The sequence below is a fragment of the Nothobranchius furzeri genome, chromosome 12 (genome assembly GCF_043380555.1).
Source record: "Nothobranchius furzeri strain GRZ-AD chromosome 12, NfurGRZ-RIMD1, whole genome shotgun sequence".
NCBI classification, from domain to species: Eukaryota; Metazoa; Chordata; class Actinopteri; order Cyprinodontiformes; family Nothobranchiidae; genus Nothobranchius; species Nothobranchius furzeri.
In genome coordinates, this window is record NC_091752.1 from 14,699,871 (window position 1) to 14,717,638 (window position 17,768).

Sequence of the window (17,768 nt, forward strand, 5' to 3'; positions counted from 1 at the left end):
TAATACAAATCGTGACACATGGCATAATGCAACATGCAAATACAGCTAAAATAACGAGAAAGATCACAACAGGAATCAAATATTGAAACATCAAGTGAAACCAAGATCCAGAGGTAACCCAATCCCAGAAGGCAAAGCCTGCTGTGGCACTGACATCTTCAGCCTTCATCTGGCTTAAGAGGTCATTCATGTGCATTAAGGCCACCTGCAGATGCCAACAGAAGGTCAAGGGCCACTTTCAGTCATATTCACTCCAAAACACATTCTGAGTTTCAAATATTGTTGGAAAGAGGTTCTTAGCATTCTACAGACACACAGTATTGTCTGTAAAATAAAATCACTGAACTGTGATCTTGAGAAAGAGGTTTAAAAAAAAAGTGTCCCAGTTCACTGCTAGTTGTCTACATTTGTGGTCCAAACACCTTATTTTGTGTTTTTAAGCGATTTTTTTCTTATTCAATGAGAGAAATCTAGTCTCTGCTGGGCTTTAACGAGTGCATCAAAGTCAGGTTGAATGTCTGAGGTGGAGATGCGAAGCACAGCTGACAAATGATCATCAGTGAGAGAGGATCTATACCTGGATTTTGTAAACGTCATCATTGAAAGTGTTTGTTCACAAATGTAGGTAGAGCCGAAGAGAACCAACATCTTCTGAGCATGTCTCTTCAGGTTTGGAAAGTTCTCCTTAAGAGAAGAGTAGAAATCCAGCAGAGATCCTGAATCTCTGCTTTCAAGTCCCAAATCCTCTTCAGCACTTTCCCCAGGCTGAGCCATCTGACAGCTGTGTGGAGTCCTCCAAAAGAGCCACAAACTTTCTGTGATTCATTGCCCGCGCCCTGATGAAGTTTATTATTTTAGTAAAAACATCAGTAACATGTTTGATTTTTAGCACTGACTTGCACAACACATGTTGGTGTATAATACAATGCAAAAACACCAATTTTTGATCTGCATCGATTTCTGTCACTTTTATCTTGCATGCGTTTCAAAAGTCCGACATTTTCCCCTGTAAGATTTGGACAACCGTCTGTTGTGACACCTGACAGTCTCTCCCATTTCAATCCCAGAGAGTCCATGCACGCATTTACCTCTGTAAAAAGATCACTCCCTGTCGTTGTCCCTTTCATCGACCGCATTGCTGCCAGCTCCTCTGTGAGCTCCGTTATCCCCCGGACCTTGGGTTTCCTGACAGGGTTGCGGAAGGCGCTTTATAAATAAAGCTTTGATTGATTGATTGTTATCCGCGGACAAATACGAGCAGCTGGGCTGTGTCGCGGACATCACAGCTCTCGTCTAATGAGAAAAAGTCAAAACTTGCCACTTCACGTTGCAGCTGAAGCTCCAGGTTCCCCACAATGTCCTCGGTCCTCCTGGTCACGGTTCACCTGGACAGCGGGATTTGCTCAAATGCGCCTTTTTTTCAGGGCATATTAGTGCGGCAGAGTCCACCATGCACTCTTTGACAAACTCTCCCTCCGAAAACGGCTTGCTGTTTTTGGCTATTTTGTGGGATATCACAAAGCTGGTCCTGGTTGCTGCATCCCTGGATGTGTGAAGCTTAGTAAAAAAAAGCCTTGTTGCTTTTGCAACTTTGCTAGCAAAGCTTCGGATGTCCGTGCCCTCTCAGCATCAGACAAGTTCTTGTATTTTTCCGAGTGTTTCTTGTCGTAATGCCGACTCAAATTGTAGTCCTTAAAGAGCGGGTCAATTGAGCCTCGGAGTCCTTCTCCACCCACATATCAATTTTAAAAAATGCAACATTAGTAGGCGTTGCCTGGAGGACCGAGAGGGCGGAGCCGCGGCAGTGACGAAGACGACGGCTAACTAGACGATGCTATCTCCCTTCACTCTGAGCAGTTATTAGAAGTGGAGGATGTTTCTCCCCCTCCTTACCCAGACAGTCGAGAAGAAAGGGACCAAGTCTATTTGGAGGAGACAAGCGGACCTGAGCCTTATTGTTGTGAGCTTGTGAGTTGCCTGTAACTACCAGAACCGACCCAACAGAACCACCTCTGAACGTAAGTAGCCGTTAGCCATAGCATTGGATTAGCTGCAGGGTTTGTCTCCACGGCCCTAGAGCTAGTCAGCATGTTTTAGAGGTTTATCTGCTTCAGCACACCTGGTTTTAATCAACAACAAATAGCTGAGCTGCTTAACAGTTAATCTAACCTGTTAAAGCAGGAAAATCCACTGAAACATGCTGGATAGCAGCTCTCCGGTAGCTCTGGGCTCAAGTTACAGTCTGCTGCATAAAGTTATGAAAATACCCCATGAGAAAATTATTCTGTAATGTGTTCAGCTCACTAAAACTGCCCTGATTTATTTATTTACTGATAACAGCTGCTCTCTTGGTTCTAGGTCGTCTGGTGTCTGCAGCTGGCCTCTGGTGTCTGCAGGTGGTCTCTGCTGGTGTCGTCAGGATCAGGAGCTTCCAGAAGAATGTGCCTTTCAATGACTCTTTCCCCCTTATTTGTTATATTAATTAAATAAATCTCAATTTATATATTTCCTGTTTTTGTTCATGTCCATAAATACTTAAACATGCTTGAAATTAAAACGAGCTTTTAACAGTGAGGTGCTAGTTTAATTCATCACAACAGAGCTAGTTAAACATGCATTGTGATAATTCAATTAATGTAATTTATAAATATCCATTAAAATATCAAAACTGGAATCTATGAGATATTTGGCAGCACAAAAAAACGTGTCAAACACAATATTTATTATAATTGTAGGCAGACAGGAGACAGAGCTGATGGAGGTTCTCAGTCATCAAAGGATGGCTGAAGGCTTTCCAGGAACAGGAGATGTGGTGTTGTCTCTTCTCTCTCTATTCTGCCAGATGAGCTGATAGGTTACAGGTGTGTGAGGACATCCTCATGCTGTCACGACCAGATGACAGGAGTTATCAGGTGATCAGCCAGGCTAATGAGATGCAGAAAGAAAACAAATTCAGGACAGTGTACAATATGTGGTGTTGCTCACCTTATGTGCTCTTATAGAGTTATTAACGTGTACCTGCCTCATGGTGTAGAGTCCATATTTTGCTGAGTGTCCTGCAATAATGCAGGTTATTAGTTAATTTACTTTTGATAGCAAAAACAAAATATTTAATGTAAAAGTTGTTTTCCAGGTGAATCAGCTCACACGTCACCACCAAGTGTCACGGGGGCAGAATCAGTAGCCTCCGTCATGATGTAATCACATACTTATTTAATTGTTAATATCTTAAAAATTCTGAAATGTTTTAATTTTTTTTTACCTTGAACAGTTCACTGAGCTTGCATTGTCACTGAGGTGGAAGCTGGAATCAACAGCAGACACCTCACACCTTGGTCTTTTCAGGGGGTGTGGCCGCTGCTCTGGGACCTTCTGGAAGATGAATTTTCATCATGGTCCCTGTGGGTCACCAGACACACTGCGGCTGTGAACTCCATTCTGGCTGGCTATGTAAAAACAAAGAAGCAGCACATTTATAAATGTTTAAAAGAGCATAAAATCACGTGTAACAATAATCTGTAAAACAAATTAAAACTAGAAGGTAATAATAAAATGTTTACATAGAAGATTATTAAAAATAATTCACCTTTGCTACAGGGAAGGTTTCACGTCAGCCTGGACAAGTGCATTCTTGCAGCTAAATCAGTCTGACAGCCAGTGTCTTGGGTAGATTTAGCCTGAAAAAAATATATAAGCACATTGTTGTTGGGAGTTTATAAAGTCAGATAATATACAAAAGAAACTGTCCCATATAGGCGCTTTATAACATTCCTAGTGTGTGATCATTATAACGTAAAAGTCAGTCACATATCATGTGGAGAGCCTGAAAGGAGACCTCCTGAACAGAATTCCTCACAGAACCTGTTCACAAGCTGGATTTCACGCTGTAATGCTGTCTGTCAAGTGCTGCGTCAGTTAGAGAAACTGTTGCAGAATTGCCGACTGACTAGCTAAAGGAAGTGAACCACGTCTCTCAGACTTTGCATTTAGGTAGGGAATTGTCTTTAGAAGATGTTAAAACGTTTATTTAGCGTACTCACCTCAGACTGGAGCCCGCCGTGGTGGGGGAGCAGAGTCGGTGGGCTGCATCTAAATCGCGGAAGAGCCACGGTGGGCACACCCTCCCTCTTCAAACAGAGACGTGCAGAATCGCGGGTAAAATGCCCACAGAGTCACCGCAAGCATACTACACTACACCTACTCACCAATACTAAGACGATATGGAGCACTAAACCCGAAATACTTTCCCAATTACACTAACAGCCAAACACTAACTCAACTACAATATCCAACAGCCAAATCTAACACTAAATAAGTATTTATAACACTAAAAGATATGCTAAGACTAGGATATGCTAATGCTATATGCTAATGCTGAACTACCGCTGACCTCCTACACTCGCTTGCAAATCCAACTCCCACTCGCCACAGGGCGTGGCCGAGACGCTCGTTGCTTTTATAACTTTGGCACGGAGCTGCTACGTAGTACTCTACTGGTTTACGTAGTACTTTACTCTTTAGCCATTGGCTAAAATTTATTCAAAATGACTCAAATTCTATGTTTTCAGCTGAAGGTGGCGCATTACTGTGGTTTTTAGACAGAATTTTTAATTTTTAAAGAAAATGCACCAAAATGCTAAAATAAAGAATGCACACATTTAAAACACTAATAGACACTCATTTATACAGTTCATCAGCAAAAAAAAGTTAATTTAGACGTTACTTGCTCTTTAAACACGGCAATCTCCTCCCCGCAAACCAAACACACGGCTTTGCCTCCGACTTCAGTAAAAAAATACTTAAAAGTCCAATTTTTGTTGAAAATCCTGCATTCGGCATCTTTCTTTTTTTTTTTTTTTTTTGCATGAGCGGACATTTCTGGGGCTATGTCAACCACGGGCACTTGTTGCTATACGTATTGCCTCATTGTGCATGTAAAAAACAACTTCAAAATAAAAGCAATGCAGCCTTAGCCCATGCATGAGGTAAAATGAGAAAATACATTTATTTTGTAATTTCCAATTAACCTTACGCGGGCCGGTCAAAGTCAACCAAAGGGCCGTATGTGGCCCGCGGGCCGTAAAATGCCCAGGTCTGTACTAAGGTCTGGTTCTCGTCTGTTGACAGAGAACTGGAATGTTCAAGAAGGAGGGCTATAAAAGAAGGCACCCCGTGATTGTTCGGGGTCTTTGTCTTTTGGCTGTCCTGAAAGCTGTGAGCAGATGAAATAAAAAGACCCGTGCTGTCCGGCTGAGAATCCAGTCTCTTGACTCCTTCTTCAAGAATAACAGAAATTCCCACAGAGGAAAAACAGAAACACCTTGTGAAGTAAATGTAGTCAAATTCTCTCGCTGAATGTGGAGATTATCTATGTGATGTGCATTATTTACAGAACCCCACCAGGGGAACACACCGGACATGAACTTTGCACCACCACTGATTACTACCTTGTCTGTGTTGCATTTCTGACGAGTGGAGTGCACTAGATGGGAACGTAGGATCACTGTGGAATGAAATTGTATTAAAGCACACATACTAACCCAGCCTGGGGGCAAAATCTGATAAAGATTGTTACCACACAACCACACAGCACTCGTGGGACTCATGCACACTGAGTCAGAGGGCCAAACAAACGTTGTCGTCTTCCTCTGCTTATCCGGGTCCCGGTCGCGGGGGCAGCATCCCAACTAGGGAGCTCCAGACCGTCCTCTCCCCGGCCACCTCCACCAGCTCCTCCGGCAGGACCCCAAGGCGTTCCCAAACCAGATTTGAGATATAACCTCTCCAACATGTCCTGGGTCGACCCGGGGGCCTTCTGCTGGCAGGACATGCCCGGAACACCTCCCCAGGGAGGCGTCCAGGAGGCATCCTGACCAGATGCCCAAACCACTTCAACTGACTCCTTTCGATCCGGAGGAGCAGCGGTTCTACTCCGAGTCCCTCCCGAATGTCCGAGCTCCTCGCCCTATCTCTAAGGCTGAGCCCGACCACCCTACGGAGGAAACTAATTTCGGCCTCTTGTATCCGCAATCTCGTTCTTTCGGTCATTACCCAAAGCTCATGAACATAGGTGAGGATTGGGACGTAGATCGACCAGTAAATTGAGAGCCTGGCTTTCTGGCTCATCTCCCTCTTCACCACGACAGATCGGCTCAGCCTCCGCATCACTGCGGACACCGAACCAGTCCGCCTGTCGATCTCCCGATCCCTCCTACCCTCACTCGTGAACAAGACCCCGAGTGATAGGTATTTTTAATTGTTCATCTTTGTTGTGAAATCTTTTCCTTTGTCTATGTGAAGAGTTCATTCACCCTTGCTGCTTAAATGTTGTTAGGAAAAACACTGACCTAGTTACTTGTTTATGTTTGGGTGTTTTCAGAAACTCCTTTCGGCTCGAGGTGTTTTTCCATTAGTTAAAGCAAACTGGTCAGACAGGGGTTTCACCTATTTGTGGGTGTGTTTTGTGCCAATAAAAACTCACTGCAGTTTTCAACTCATTGTGAGAACAAATGGCCATCGTGTCTGGTGTTTGATTCTCACCCTCTGCAGAGTGTCACACTTTGCAGAGTTTGTTGTCTGTTTAAAGGTCTGTTACAATTTACCAAATTAAGAATCTAATCCCTCTGTGTGTGAGCTCTGACTTCCTTTAAGGTAATATAAGAATAATATAAATTAAATTACCTGACATATTGGTGGAGAATACGGGCATAGCAGAGCCTTTCGTTGGGAGATTGCCTCCGGAGAGCCGGCCAGCTGAATTGGACATTATCAATGCTCTTCCAGCTTGCTTTACTAGATCAGTAAACAAAATAACTTGGGCACAATGGGAAATTTTATCTCTAACACCCGTTCTAGCAGTCAAAATAAAGATAAACCAAAAGCTCCTAAAACAGGCCCACAACTCGTCCTAGAATTAACTGATAACATTGAGAAGGAAGTGGTCTATTACCAGCAGGGCAGCTATAGCAAAAGTTTTAATTCCCAGAGGGGTGGTTGTAATCCCCAGAGGGATGGTCGTGACAGCAACCAGAGACAGTGGTCCTCATTGGGCCGCTCACAACCACCTGTTTGTTGGAGCTGCGGAGGTCAAGGTCATTTTTCACGTGCCTGTCCATCCAATCCCAGATAGATCAGGCCCACAAAGCACCCCAGCCAGGAAGGGAAATAGGAGGAAGATTTCTAAACAGAGGCAGAGGTGCAATTCACAGGCCCGATCACAACAGCCCATTTGCTGGACCTGTGAAGGTCGAGGTCACTTCTCATGCGATTGCCCCTCACATTAAACAACTTATTATTTTCCTGTTAGAAGTAGATTTTCCAGGGTTTTTGAGGGTTTGTGATTAACACTCACCATGTCACCAACCAGCTGTTTAGCTCCGCAGGCGATCTTCCGCCTACGGCTCTCGCTTACCGGACTCAGGACGCCACGCAGAGGAAGAGTAAGTACCTGATTTAATAGCACCCTTTTACTATCAATCGATTGACAGTGTGTTTCATGCTTGTGGAGTATTTGCCATTCTCGCACGAAAGACGTTTCTTGCCCCGGCATAAAGACTGGAACTGAGAGTCGCTGGACCATAGCCTGCTAGGTTTACCTCAAAATAACCAGCGCTGCGTTAAAGCGGCCAGCCGTTGGCATAGGCACACACTCCTTTTGCAGTTGCCGACAGGAAGGTTTTGACAGATTCTGTTTAACGCTGTTTACTTTGAAGTGCGTTGAGTTATGCAACAAGGACATGTTGGGCTTGCGACCCAACGCATTTGCTTGCTGCATCAAATAGGTACGTGAGATGTACGCTGACGTAGATAGATGATGGCAACTTGCTTGCTTGCAGCACTGCGATAGGAAGCGATGTGCAGCCACATTAAAGCGGATAGCAATCTGAGATTAAACTGAGAGATAAAACTAAGAGAGGTAAAAAACTAGAGAAGGGTTGTAATGTGAATACCCCCACAACGGATAGGTGGGTTGTAATTTGGTGGAATCTGCAAACCACTGCTGAAATCACACTGGGGTTTAGCTTCTACGCAGACTGTGTCATGGTCTGTGGTATATGCCTAACCCACGACATACAGAATCAATCCACAAGTCAGAATTAGAGTTAAATAATGATTTATTATAAAGGAGATATTGCAGGAACAAAATGTCAGGCTGGACTGCTGGGATCTGGTGGGGGGAGTCTGAAGGACGAAAAAATGTCAGGACTGGTTGCAGAAAAATGGGAATAATGGATCAGTTAAGACTTACGGTCTGAAGGTTCAGTTAGAATGTTCGGGAGAGGTTGGTTGTCTGGTCTGGGGGTGAAGCAGATGGCTTACTGAGTTAGAGGAAGCTGAGAGTCCAGGCGAGGAGGGAGCTGAGCAATTACTGAGCAGGAGATCCAGGAGGAAGGTGGGGAGCCGGCGTGGGGGAGACCATGGGAGGACGCTGAGAGGCGAATGGCAGGTTGACCAGGTAGTTATTGTAACAGGATGTCTGGGTGAAAAGGTAGGAAGACAAGTGGTCAAAAATCATGAAGAGCTCAAAATCCAGATAAAAGTCAAATCACTAGGAGATACAAGTTGTTCGGCTGTTAGTTGAGTACCCAAGTAGAGTTAATCATCCAGCAAAGTGAAGCCGCCTCTCAGGTGCTTAAATATCCCCTGGCAGGTGATGAGTGGATTGCTTGCAGCTGCTAGCAACTTCCCCACAACCGGACACGCCCACCTGCAGAGGAAAGGAAGCTCAAAAAGTAAATCAGAGAAAGATGACACCCCCAGACCGTGACAGTATCCCCCCCTCAAGGGACGCCACCCGGCGTCCAGACAGAGGAGGCGGAGGAGGAGGAGGAGGCAGCCCGGGCCGCCTCGAAATCCCGGACGAGCGAGGGGTCCACAATCCAAGACCCAGGCACCCATTGCCTGTGTTCGGGCCCGTAGCCCTCCCATTCCACCAGGTATTGGCGACCACGGCCACGGCGCCGAACGTCCAGGAGACGCCGAACCCGGAAACCGAGACCCCCATCAGCCAACTGAACAGGAGGAGGCGGATCCGGAGGAGGAGGACAGAGAGGACTGGAGGAGACAGGTTTAAGGAGGGAAACATGGAAAACGGGGTGAACCTTCATATGAGAGGGCAGCTCCAGGCGAACAGAAGAGGGGTTGATAACGGAGGAGACAGTGAAGGGGCCGATGTACCGGGGAGACAACTTCCTACAATGATCCCTGAGAGGGATGTCTCGGGTTGACAGCCAGACGCGCTGACCAGGCGCATAGTCTGGGGCCCGCCTACGGCGTCGATCAGCCAGGCGCTGGTTGCGGGCGGCAGTCCTCTGCAGAGCCTTCTGCGCAGCTGACCACGTGCGCTTGGCGCGCCTCAGGAACTGGGGGACGGAGACTACAGAGGAGGGAAACTCGGAAGGGAACAAGCAGGGTTGAAAACCGTGTGAAACTTCGAAAGGTGACAAACCGGTGGAGGATGAGATGTGAGAGTTGTGGGCATACTCGACCCAGGGTAATTCAACACTCCAGTGGGAGGGGTTGGACGAACAAAGGCAACGAAGCATGGCCCCCAGTTCCTGGTTCATCCTTTCGCATTGACCATTGGACTGGGGGTGGTACCCGGAGGTGAGGGCGACCTTGGCCCCGAGGCAGGTGGCGAAGTCCCTCCAGACTCTGGAGACAAACTGGGGACCTCGATCTGAAAGGATCTCAATAGGGATTCCATGCAGCCTGAAAACATGTCTGGTGAGCAGAGTGGCAGTTTCGGAAGCTGAGGGGAGAGCCTTTAAGGGGACGAGGTGACAAGCCTTAGAGAACCGGTCCACGACTGTCATGATAACAGAGAAGCCTCGGGAGGATGGCAGGCCTGTTACAAAATCCAAAGCGATGTGGGACCATGGCCTGGAAGGGATGGGTAATGGGTTAAGCAAACCGGGGGGAGGCTGATTACTGGCTTTACTACGGGCACAGACGTGGCAAGCGGCTATGTATTCCTTTGTGTCTTTAAACATAGTGGGCCACCAAAAAAAATGTCTGATAAGGGCTACTGTGCGACTAACCCCTGGATGGATCGAGAATTTGGCAGTATGACCCCAGTGGATGACCTTGTGTCTAACAGACGGAGGAACAAAAAGAGTGTTGAGGGGTACCTTGACTGGACCAGGAGTGGTCTTGAGCACCTCGAGTACCTGATCTCGGATCTCCCAAGTTATAGAGCCAACTACACAGTCAGGAGGGAGAATGGTGGCGGGTTCGGAGTTAGAGTCAGCTGAAAACTGTCGAGAGAGGGCGTCGGGTTTTACGTTCTTGGTTCCGGGTCTGTAAGAGAGGATGAAATGGAAACGTGAGAAAAACATAGACCATCTGGACTGCCTGGGGTTTAGCCTCTTTGCCTCCTTCAGATAGGCGAGGTTCTTGTGGTCAGTCCATATGATAGTGGGGTGCTCAGCTCCCTCCAACCAGTGCCTCCACTCCTCCAGGGCGAGTTTGATGGCCAGGAGCTCCCGGTCTCCCACATCATAATTCCTCTCGGCTGGGGATAGACGTCGGGAGAAAAAGGCACAGGGGTGGAGACGGTGGTCAGAGGGAGAAACCTGGGACAACACGGCCCCCACACCAGCATCAGATGCGTCCACCTCGAGGGTGAACTGGTGAGAGGGGTCTGGTCTGGTGAGGACTGGTGCTCGGGTAAATCTGTCCTTGAGAGCCGCAAACGTCCTCTCGGCAGTGGAGTCCCAAACAAAAGGTTTCTTTATAGATGTCAACTGTGTCAGGGGTGCGGCCATCTGGCTGAATCCTTTAATAAAACATCTATAAAAATTGGCAAACCCCAAGAAGCGTTGCAGCTCTTTACGTGTGGCAGGGGTGGGCCAGTCCCGGACCGCCTGGACCTTTTCAGGATCAGGCCCCAGTCTCCCACTCTCCAGGACAAAACCCAAAAACTTTACAGTGGGGGCGTGAAATTCACATTTCTCCGCCTTGACGTAGAGGCGGTTCTCCCGCAGGCGGTGGAGCACAGCTCGAACATGTCTGGAATGCTCCTCCGGGGTCCTCGAAAATATCAGAATATCATCAAGGTAAATCGTGACAAACTTATTTACAAAATCAGCCAAAACTGTGTTCACCAGTGTCTGGAAAACGGCCGGGGCGTTGGTGAGCCCAAACGGCATCACAAGGTACTCGAAATGTCCTATCGGTGTCTTGAACGCCGTCTTCCATTCATCACCCTCCTTTATATGGACGAGGTGGTATGCGTTCCTCAGGTCGAGTTTGGTGAAAACAGAGGCGTCCTGTATGGGTTCAAATATTGAGGACAACAAGGGCAATGGATATTTATTTCTTACTGTGATCTTATTAAGCTCCCGGTAGTCGATACAGGGCCGAAGGGTCCCATCCTTCTTGGAGACGAAGAAAAACCCAGCTCCAAGGGGAGACGTGGATGGTCGAATGATTCCAGCAGCGAGTGACTCAGATATGTATTTCTCCATGCATTGTCGTTCAGGTTTGGAGATGTTGTACAGTCAACTAGACGGGAGAGGAGCTCCAGGAAACAGGTCAATTGCACAATCAAATCTCCTGTGGGGCGGTAGAGAGCAAGCCTTATCTTTAGAGAATACCTGCTGAAGGTCATGATACTCCTCTGGAACGCCGGTGAGGTCCGGTGGTGGGAGAGCTGGAGCCTTGAGGATGGGACGGGTTCTAGCTGAGCCCAAACAGGTGACATGGCATTGATCACTCCACTCCTCCACTACGTTAGAAACCCAGTTTACGCGGGGGTTGTGGAGCCTTAACCACGGATGCCCCAGGACGATGGGTGACTGATGGCAGGGAAAAACAAAAAAGGTTAAAGATTCATGGTGATTTCCAGAAACAGAGAGACGAACAGGGACCGTCATGTGGGTTATAGAAGTAAGATGGCTACTGTCCAGAGAGACCACCCTGGTTGGAACCTCGAGAGGGATGATGGAGATGCTGAGCTGTTTTATGATCTTAGGGTCAAGTAGGTTTTGCTCACACCCAGAATCTATCAACGCCTGAGTGGCTATGGAGGAGTGCTCGTATGTTAAGGAACAGTCTAGGGCACAACGGGAAATAGCTAGATCAGATGAGCCGCCCACCAGAATTCTAGGTCCTACTGGTGGGCCCTGGAGTTTAAAGCCTTGGAGCAGGTAGAGACAAAATGGCCAGCTAGGCCGCAATATAAACAAAGACCAGACCTCATCCTCTGATTGCGTTCTTCTGGGGTTAGTTTTGCCCGACCCAACTGCATGGGTTCGCTGGGTGGTGAGGGCGGTGCCGGCTGAGCAACCCGGAGCTGAGTGTGTGGAGATGGGGTAAGGTATGAGTGGTTACCTCTATGCCGGTCGTTTAACCTCCTCTCAATCCGGTTGCAGAGTGCTATAAGAGCCTCTAGAGTCTCTGGCTCCTGGCAGTACGCCAGTTGGTCCTGGAGGCGCTCGTTTAGGGCCTGTGAGAACGCTCCCTTTAAGGACTCCTCATCAAGGGTGGATGCGGAGGCCAGGGTCCTGAACTCAATGGCAAAGTCAGACACATGTTGCCTCCCTTGGCGGAGGCTCCAAAGCCGTTTGGCTATCTCAGAAGCGGGCTCAGATTTATCAAACGTCAGGTTGAACTCGGAAATGAACTCAGAAAACATACCTGTGAGAAAGGTCGGGGAACGGCTCCTGGCTTCCGCCCATCTGAGAGCCCTGCCGCGCAGCAACCCCACTATGTAAGATATCTTAGCTGCGTCTGTAACAAAAGACTCCGGGGAGCGTTGGAACGCCAAGCTGCATTGGAGGAGAAAGCCTCTACATGAGCTCCGATCTCCGTCGAATGTCTCCGGTGGAGGAGACAAGGCGACCCGGAAGTTGGATGGGCCGGATGGTACCGGTGAAGTGGGTCCGGGCGGGGTCGGAGCTACGGGAACAGAGGGTTCTGGGCGGGTGAGTTGATCGTTTAGTTGTTTCATCATAGCGTCTAATTGAGACAGAGCTTGGTTAGTACTGAATAGTTGTTCAGACAGGGATTGCAGGGTCAAACTGTGTTGTGACAAAGTTTCAGCAACAGATTCTGTACTGAGGTTAGGTTGTTGGCTGGATGATTCTGTCATGGTCGGTGGTATATGCCTAACCCACGACATACAGAATCAATCCACAAGTCAGAATTAGAGTTAAATAATGATTTATTATAAAGGAGAAATTGCAGGAACAAAATGTCAGGCTGGACTGCTGGGATCCGGTGGGGGGAGTCTGAAGGACGAAAAAATGTCAGGACTGGTTGCAGAAAAATGGGAATAATGGATCAGTTAAGACTTACGGTCTGAAGGTTCAGTTAGAATGTTCGGGAGAGGTTGGTTGTCTGGTCTGGGGGTGAAGCAGATGGCTTACTGAGTTAGAGGAAGCTGAGAGTCCAGGCGAGGAGGGAGCTGAGCAATTACTGAGCAGGAGATCCAGGAGGAAGGTGGGGAGCCGGCGTGGGGGAGACCATGGGAGGACGCTGAGAGGCGAATGGCAGGTTGACCAGGTAGTTATTGTAACAGGATGTCTGGGTGAAAAGGTAGGAAGACAAGTGGTCAAAAATCATGAAGAGCTCAAAATCCAGATAAAAGTCAAATCACTAGGAGATACAAGTTGTTCGGCTGTTAGTTGAGTACCCAAGTAGAGTTAATCATCCAGCAAAGTGAAGCCGCCTCTCAGGTGCTTAAATATCCCCTGGCAGGTGATGAGTGGATTGCTTGCAGCTGCTAGCAACTTCCCCACAACCGGACACGCCCACCTGCAGAGGAAAGGAAGCTCAAAAAGTAAATCAGAGAAAGATGACACCCCCAGACCGTGACAGACTGTTATAATTAGATGGTGCAAGATCTGAGATACAAAAATGCAATAAAAACAGTTCTGTGCAGGACAACCATACGTTTTTTAAATATTTCATGGTGCAGAAAGGTACCCAAATTAAGAATCATCGTTATAATTGGCTAAAGGAATCCAAACCATTCTAAAATTCACCCCTTGTCATTCTGTGTGTCGGCCGACTCGTTGTGTCTCTGTGTGTGAAACAAAACCTGCAGGTTCTGTGTTATACTGTTCTGTGTTGTCCTGGTCTGTTCTGTTCTGGTCTGTTCTGTGCATGTATGACGGTGTGTGTGTGTGTGTGTGTGTGTGTGTGTGTGTGTGTGTGTGTGTGTGTGTGTGTGTGTGTGTGAAACAAAGGATAGGAAGTTTAAAGAAATGTTTGAAGTAGAATTAAAGGAGAGAGATATGAACGTAGGGAAAGAAATGTTTGGTTCTGAAATTTTTATTTTACATTTAATCCTTAGGATCTTAATGGTCAAAAATTTAATTAGGAATGAGCAAAAAGTTTGTGTGTCAGTCAGTGAGTGGATGGAAGACAGAAAAGAAGGTGTGGTGATTAGCAATATACTAGAATGTTAAGGAAATACAGTTAAGCAGGGATAAATACATCCGTCCTAAGTAAATTAACTCCTTCAGCTTCATCGGCTGAATGGATGCCCAGATATGATGGGGAAGATTCACGCGATTGCCTCAAATTAAATTAGATATTCTGGTCTACATTTTATTTGATTAAAATACAGACCTAAGTAAGTCCCCTTAATCTTTTATTGATGGATTTGACCCCAAGTTAAAGAATGTGAAGGGAAAATTATTGTAAATCGTGATTTTGTGTTTAAGAGGTACAAAACCTTAAAAATAGCTTTTGCCATTTTAAAATGACAGACTCTTTTCTTTTGCCCCTTGTGAATTCCAGCATAGCTCTGTTTTCGCCAGACAGAAACAGATTAGCTGTGAAGCAACTAAGTTTAAAAAATTTAATTTTAACATTCTAATGCTAAGAGACCTATTGTTTAAATTTTCTAGTCTGATAGATGTAAGCTAGTGTCATCATGTTTAGATTATGCAGTTTTATTTAATTGGGTTATTTTCTGTGGTGATAGCATTCTGCACAGTGCAGTGCATGAGACATATGAAAAGCTTGGTTTAAAGTACTCTGACTCCATCCTATGTTATTTTATTTGCAGTTAATTGTATACTGGGTTTATCTTTACTTTTTACTTTCTGGGAGTGCGAACTTTCCCTGATATTCTGTTAAATCTTCATTGGATTTGTTTTTCCTTTTGTTATAAAAATCTGCTGTTGCTGGGAGACGTCTAACCAGTTCAACTAGTCAGCAGAGGTACTTCTGAAGGAAGGATCAGATAAGTGTTTTCTGGCTCTGAGCCAACAAAGGTTTGTCTCAGATCTTTATCAGTAAAGGACAAAAGAGACAGAAATGGTCTGACCGAGTCACTAACTTCTAATTAGGAACATTTTGCTTAGTGTAAATTGTGTGTTAATACTGCTACAGTAAGGGTGAGCTGCCATTTCCTTTAAACTTTTGCTTGTTTGATAAGCCAGGCAGATACATGGTACTTCAAGGGTTATTGAGAGTTAGGTTTTTCTTTGTTATTTTGGCATTGGTTCACCCTGAAGCAAAACGCAGTGGTCTCAGCCTGGTATACATAGATTCCTTAGGGTTAATTGTTAAAGCTCTGTTCTTTTTTTTTTTTTTTTTTTTTTTTGCTGAGACAGTCTTTTCAAATCTAATGTTTATGTAATAATTAGTTAGTGTTGTTTGGTTTATTCAGATTGGTTTTTTAACTCCTGGAGTGATGTATTTACATCTTTTCTTTTACTATGACTGTTGGTTAAATGTTTTGTTTTGCCTATAAGTGGTGTAGGGTGGTTTGGTACAACATGGAACATGAATTGATGAATGTACTTTGGTATAGTTTGCTGATAATTATATGAGTTCATTCCAGCTTAGGGATGATGTTGGTAAATTTCAGGTGAATTTTGGCCCCATTTGGAATCCAAACTGGACTGTATACTAAATGGTTGTTGCTGAAGATGTCAAAAAGCCACAATGACCCTTTTGCCCTTTCTCACTGCAGGACATGGAACCAAGGAGTTTGGGGTCTTGTTGCACGTGATACCACCACAAATGAGGCGTCAAGGTCACTCATCTCATCCCTCCTACTGCTCATGCTGCTGAGAGGCCACTACAACTGATCATCATCAGATGGAATGCATGCAGGCTCGCCGAGGACGGCAGATAAGTAAACGATCTGCCTTAAGCTTGCAGGGCCCATCCACCATGTCGCTGCTGATGGTGGGGGATCGCACTTTGCTCTGAAACTGCCCCTCAGCATCTGATGGAACGAGAGGAAATAGCAGCAGTTGGGAGGAACAACGGAATCAACATCTGGTGTTTGAGACCCCTCCTGGGTCCGTTCACACGACGCTGTGACCAGCCTCCAACGATGTCAAGATCCAGTACCCAAATCTCCCGTCTGGTTTCATGGCTCCCTGTCCAAAAGACATCCCCTCACCATCTCTCAGAATCTCTCTCTCTCTCCTGCCACACAACTGGTGTGGCCCAAAGTGCAGGTTGGCTCTCTAGCCCCCACTTCACGTTGCTTGAAGATGGGCGTCCTTACGAGGACAGTTGAGCTGAAGAAAGAGAGTCTGGGTCTGTGATGACCCGTCTGTTTCATCTCGACGAAAGGGCAACACCATTCTATGGAAGACATTGTTTAGCTCAAACTACAGTTTCCAGTCCACGGACGAGGCTTTTCACCTCAGCTCTGTACCATTAACATAAACTTTCCCCCTCTAGCAACTTCCTGAAATCCAACGAATCGACAGAGTTGGCTGGTATCTGATAATTGGTATCAGCTCGTGTTAAAGTTTCTTGCACCTGTTATGGTTATCCTAGTCATGATTTGCTTAGTTTTAGGAAGAATATGGTAAACAAACTGATGATGACTGATGTAAGTTATCTTAATAAAGCTAGGCACACAGGATAAAGTAGATTTTGGTGTCTGGGTTATTGTTAAGCTAAAATCCTCATATTGATTCATAATTCATGTCATTGATTATTGGGTTAGTGACATCGTATTCTGATTTGTTAAAACAACAAAAATGAACATCAGGAGGGATTGATAGGTATTTTTAATTGTTCATCTTTGTTGTGAAATCTTTTCCTTTGTCTATGTGAAGAGTTCATTCACCCTTGCTGCTTAAATGTTGTTAGGAAAAACACTGACCTAGTTACTTGTTTACGTTTGGGTGTTTTCAGAAACTCCTTTCGGCTCGAGGTGTTTCAAGGTGTTTTTCCATTAGTTAAAGCAAACTGGTCAGACAGGGGTTTCACCTATTTGTGGGTGTGTTTTGTGCCAATAAAAACTCACTGCAGTTTTCAACTCATTGTGAGAACAATTGGCCGTCGTGTCTGGTGTTTGATTCCCACCCTCTGCAGAGTGTCACACTTTGCAGAGTTTGTTGTCTGTTTAAAGGTTTGTTACAATTTACCAAATTAAGAATCGAATCCCTCTGTGTGTGTGCTCTGACTTCCTTTAAAGTAATAAAAGAACAATATAAATTAAATTACCTGACACCGAGATACTTAAACTCCTCCACTTGAGGTAGGACCTCTCTCCCGACCCGGAGTTGGCAAGCCACCCTTTTCCGGTTGAGAACCATGGTCTCAGATTTGGAGGTGCTGATCCTCATCCCAGCTGTTTCACACTCAGCCGCAAACCTACCCAGCAAGAGCTGAAGGTCCGAGCTGGATGAAGCTTGGAGAACCACATCATCCGCAAAAAGCAGAGACGAGATTCTCCTGCCACCAAACTGTGGCACACTCCACACCACGGCTGCGCCTAGAAATTCTGTCCATGAAGGTAATGAACAGAACTGGTGACAAAAGACAGTCCTGGCGGAGTCCAA

General features: G+C 46.0%; 1 long non-coding RNA gene across 1 annotated transcript; it reads right to left on the bottom strand.

The window, feature by feature from the left end:
- Positions 1-13,147: 13,147 nt before the first annotated feature.
- LOC139062081 (uncharacterized) lies at positions 13,148-15,467 on the bottom strand. The gene is made up of 2 exons (XR_011515668.1): positions 13,300-15,467; positions 13,148-13,232 (listed from the first exon to the last, which is right to left on the bottom strand). It is a non-coding gene; the product is annotated as an uncharacterized lncRNA (long non-coding RNA).
- Between the last annotated feature and the right edge of the window lie 2,301 nt (positions 15,468-17,768).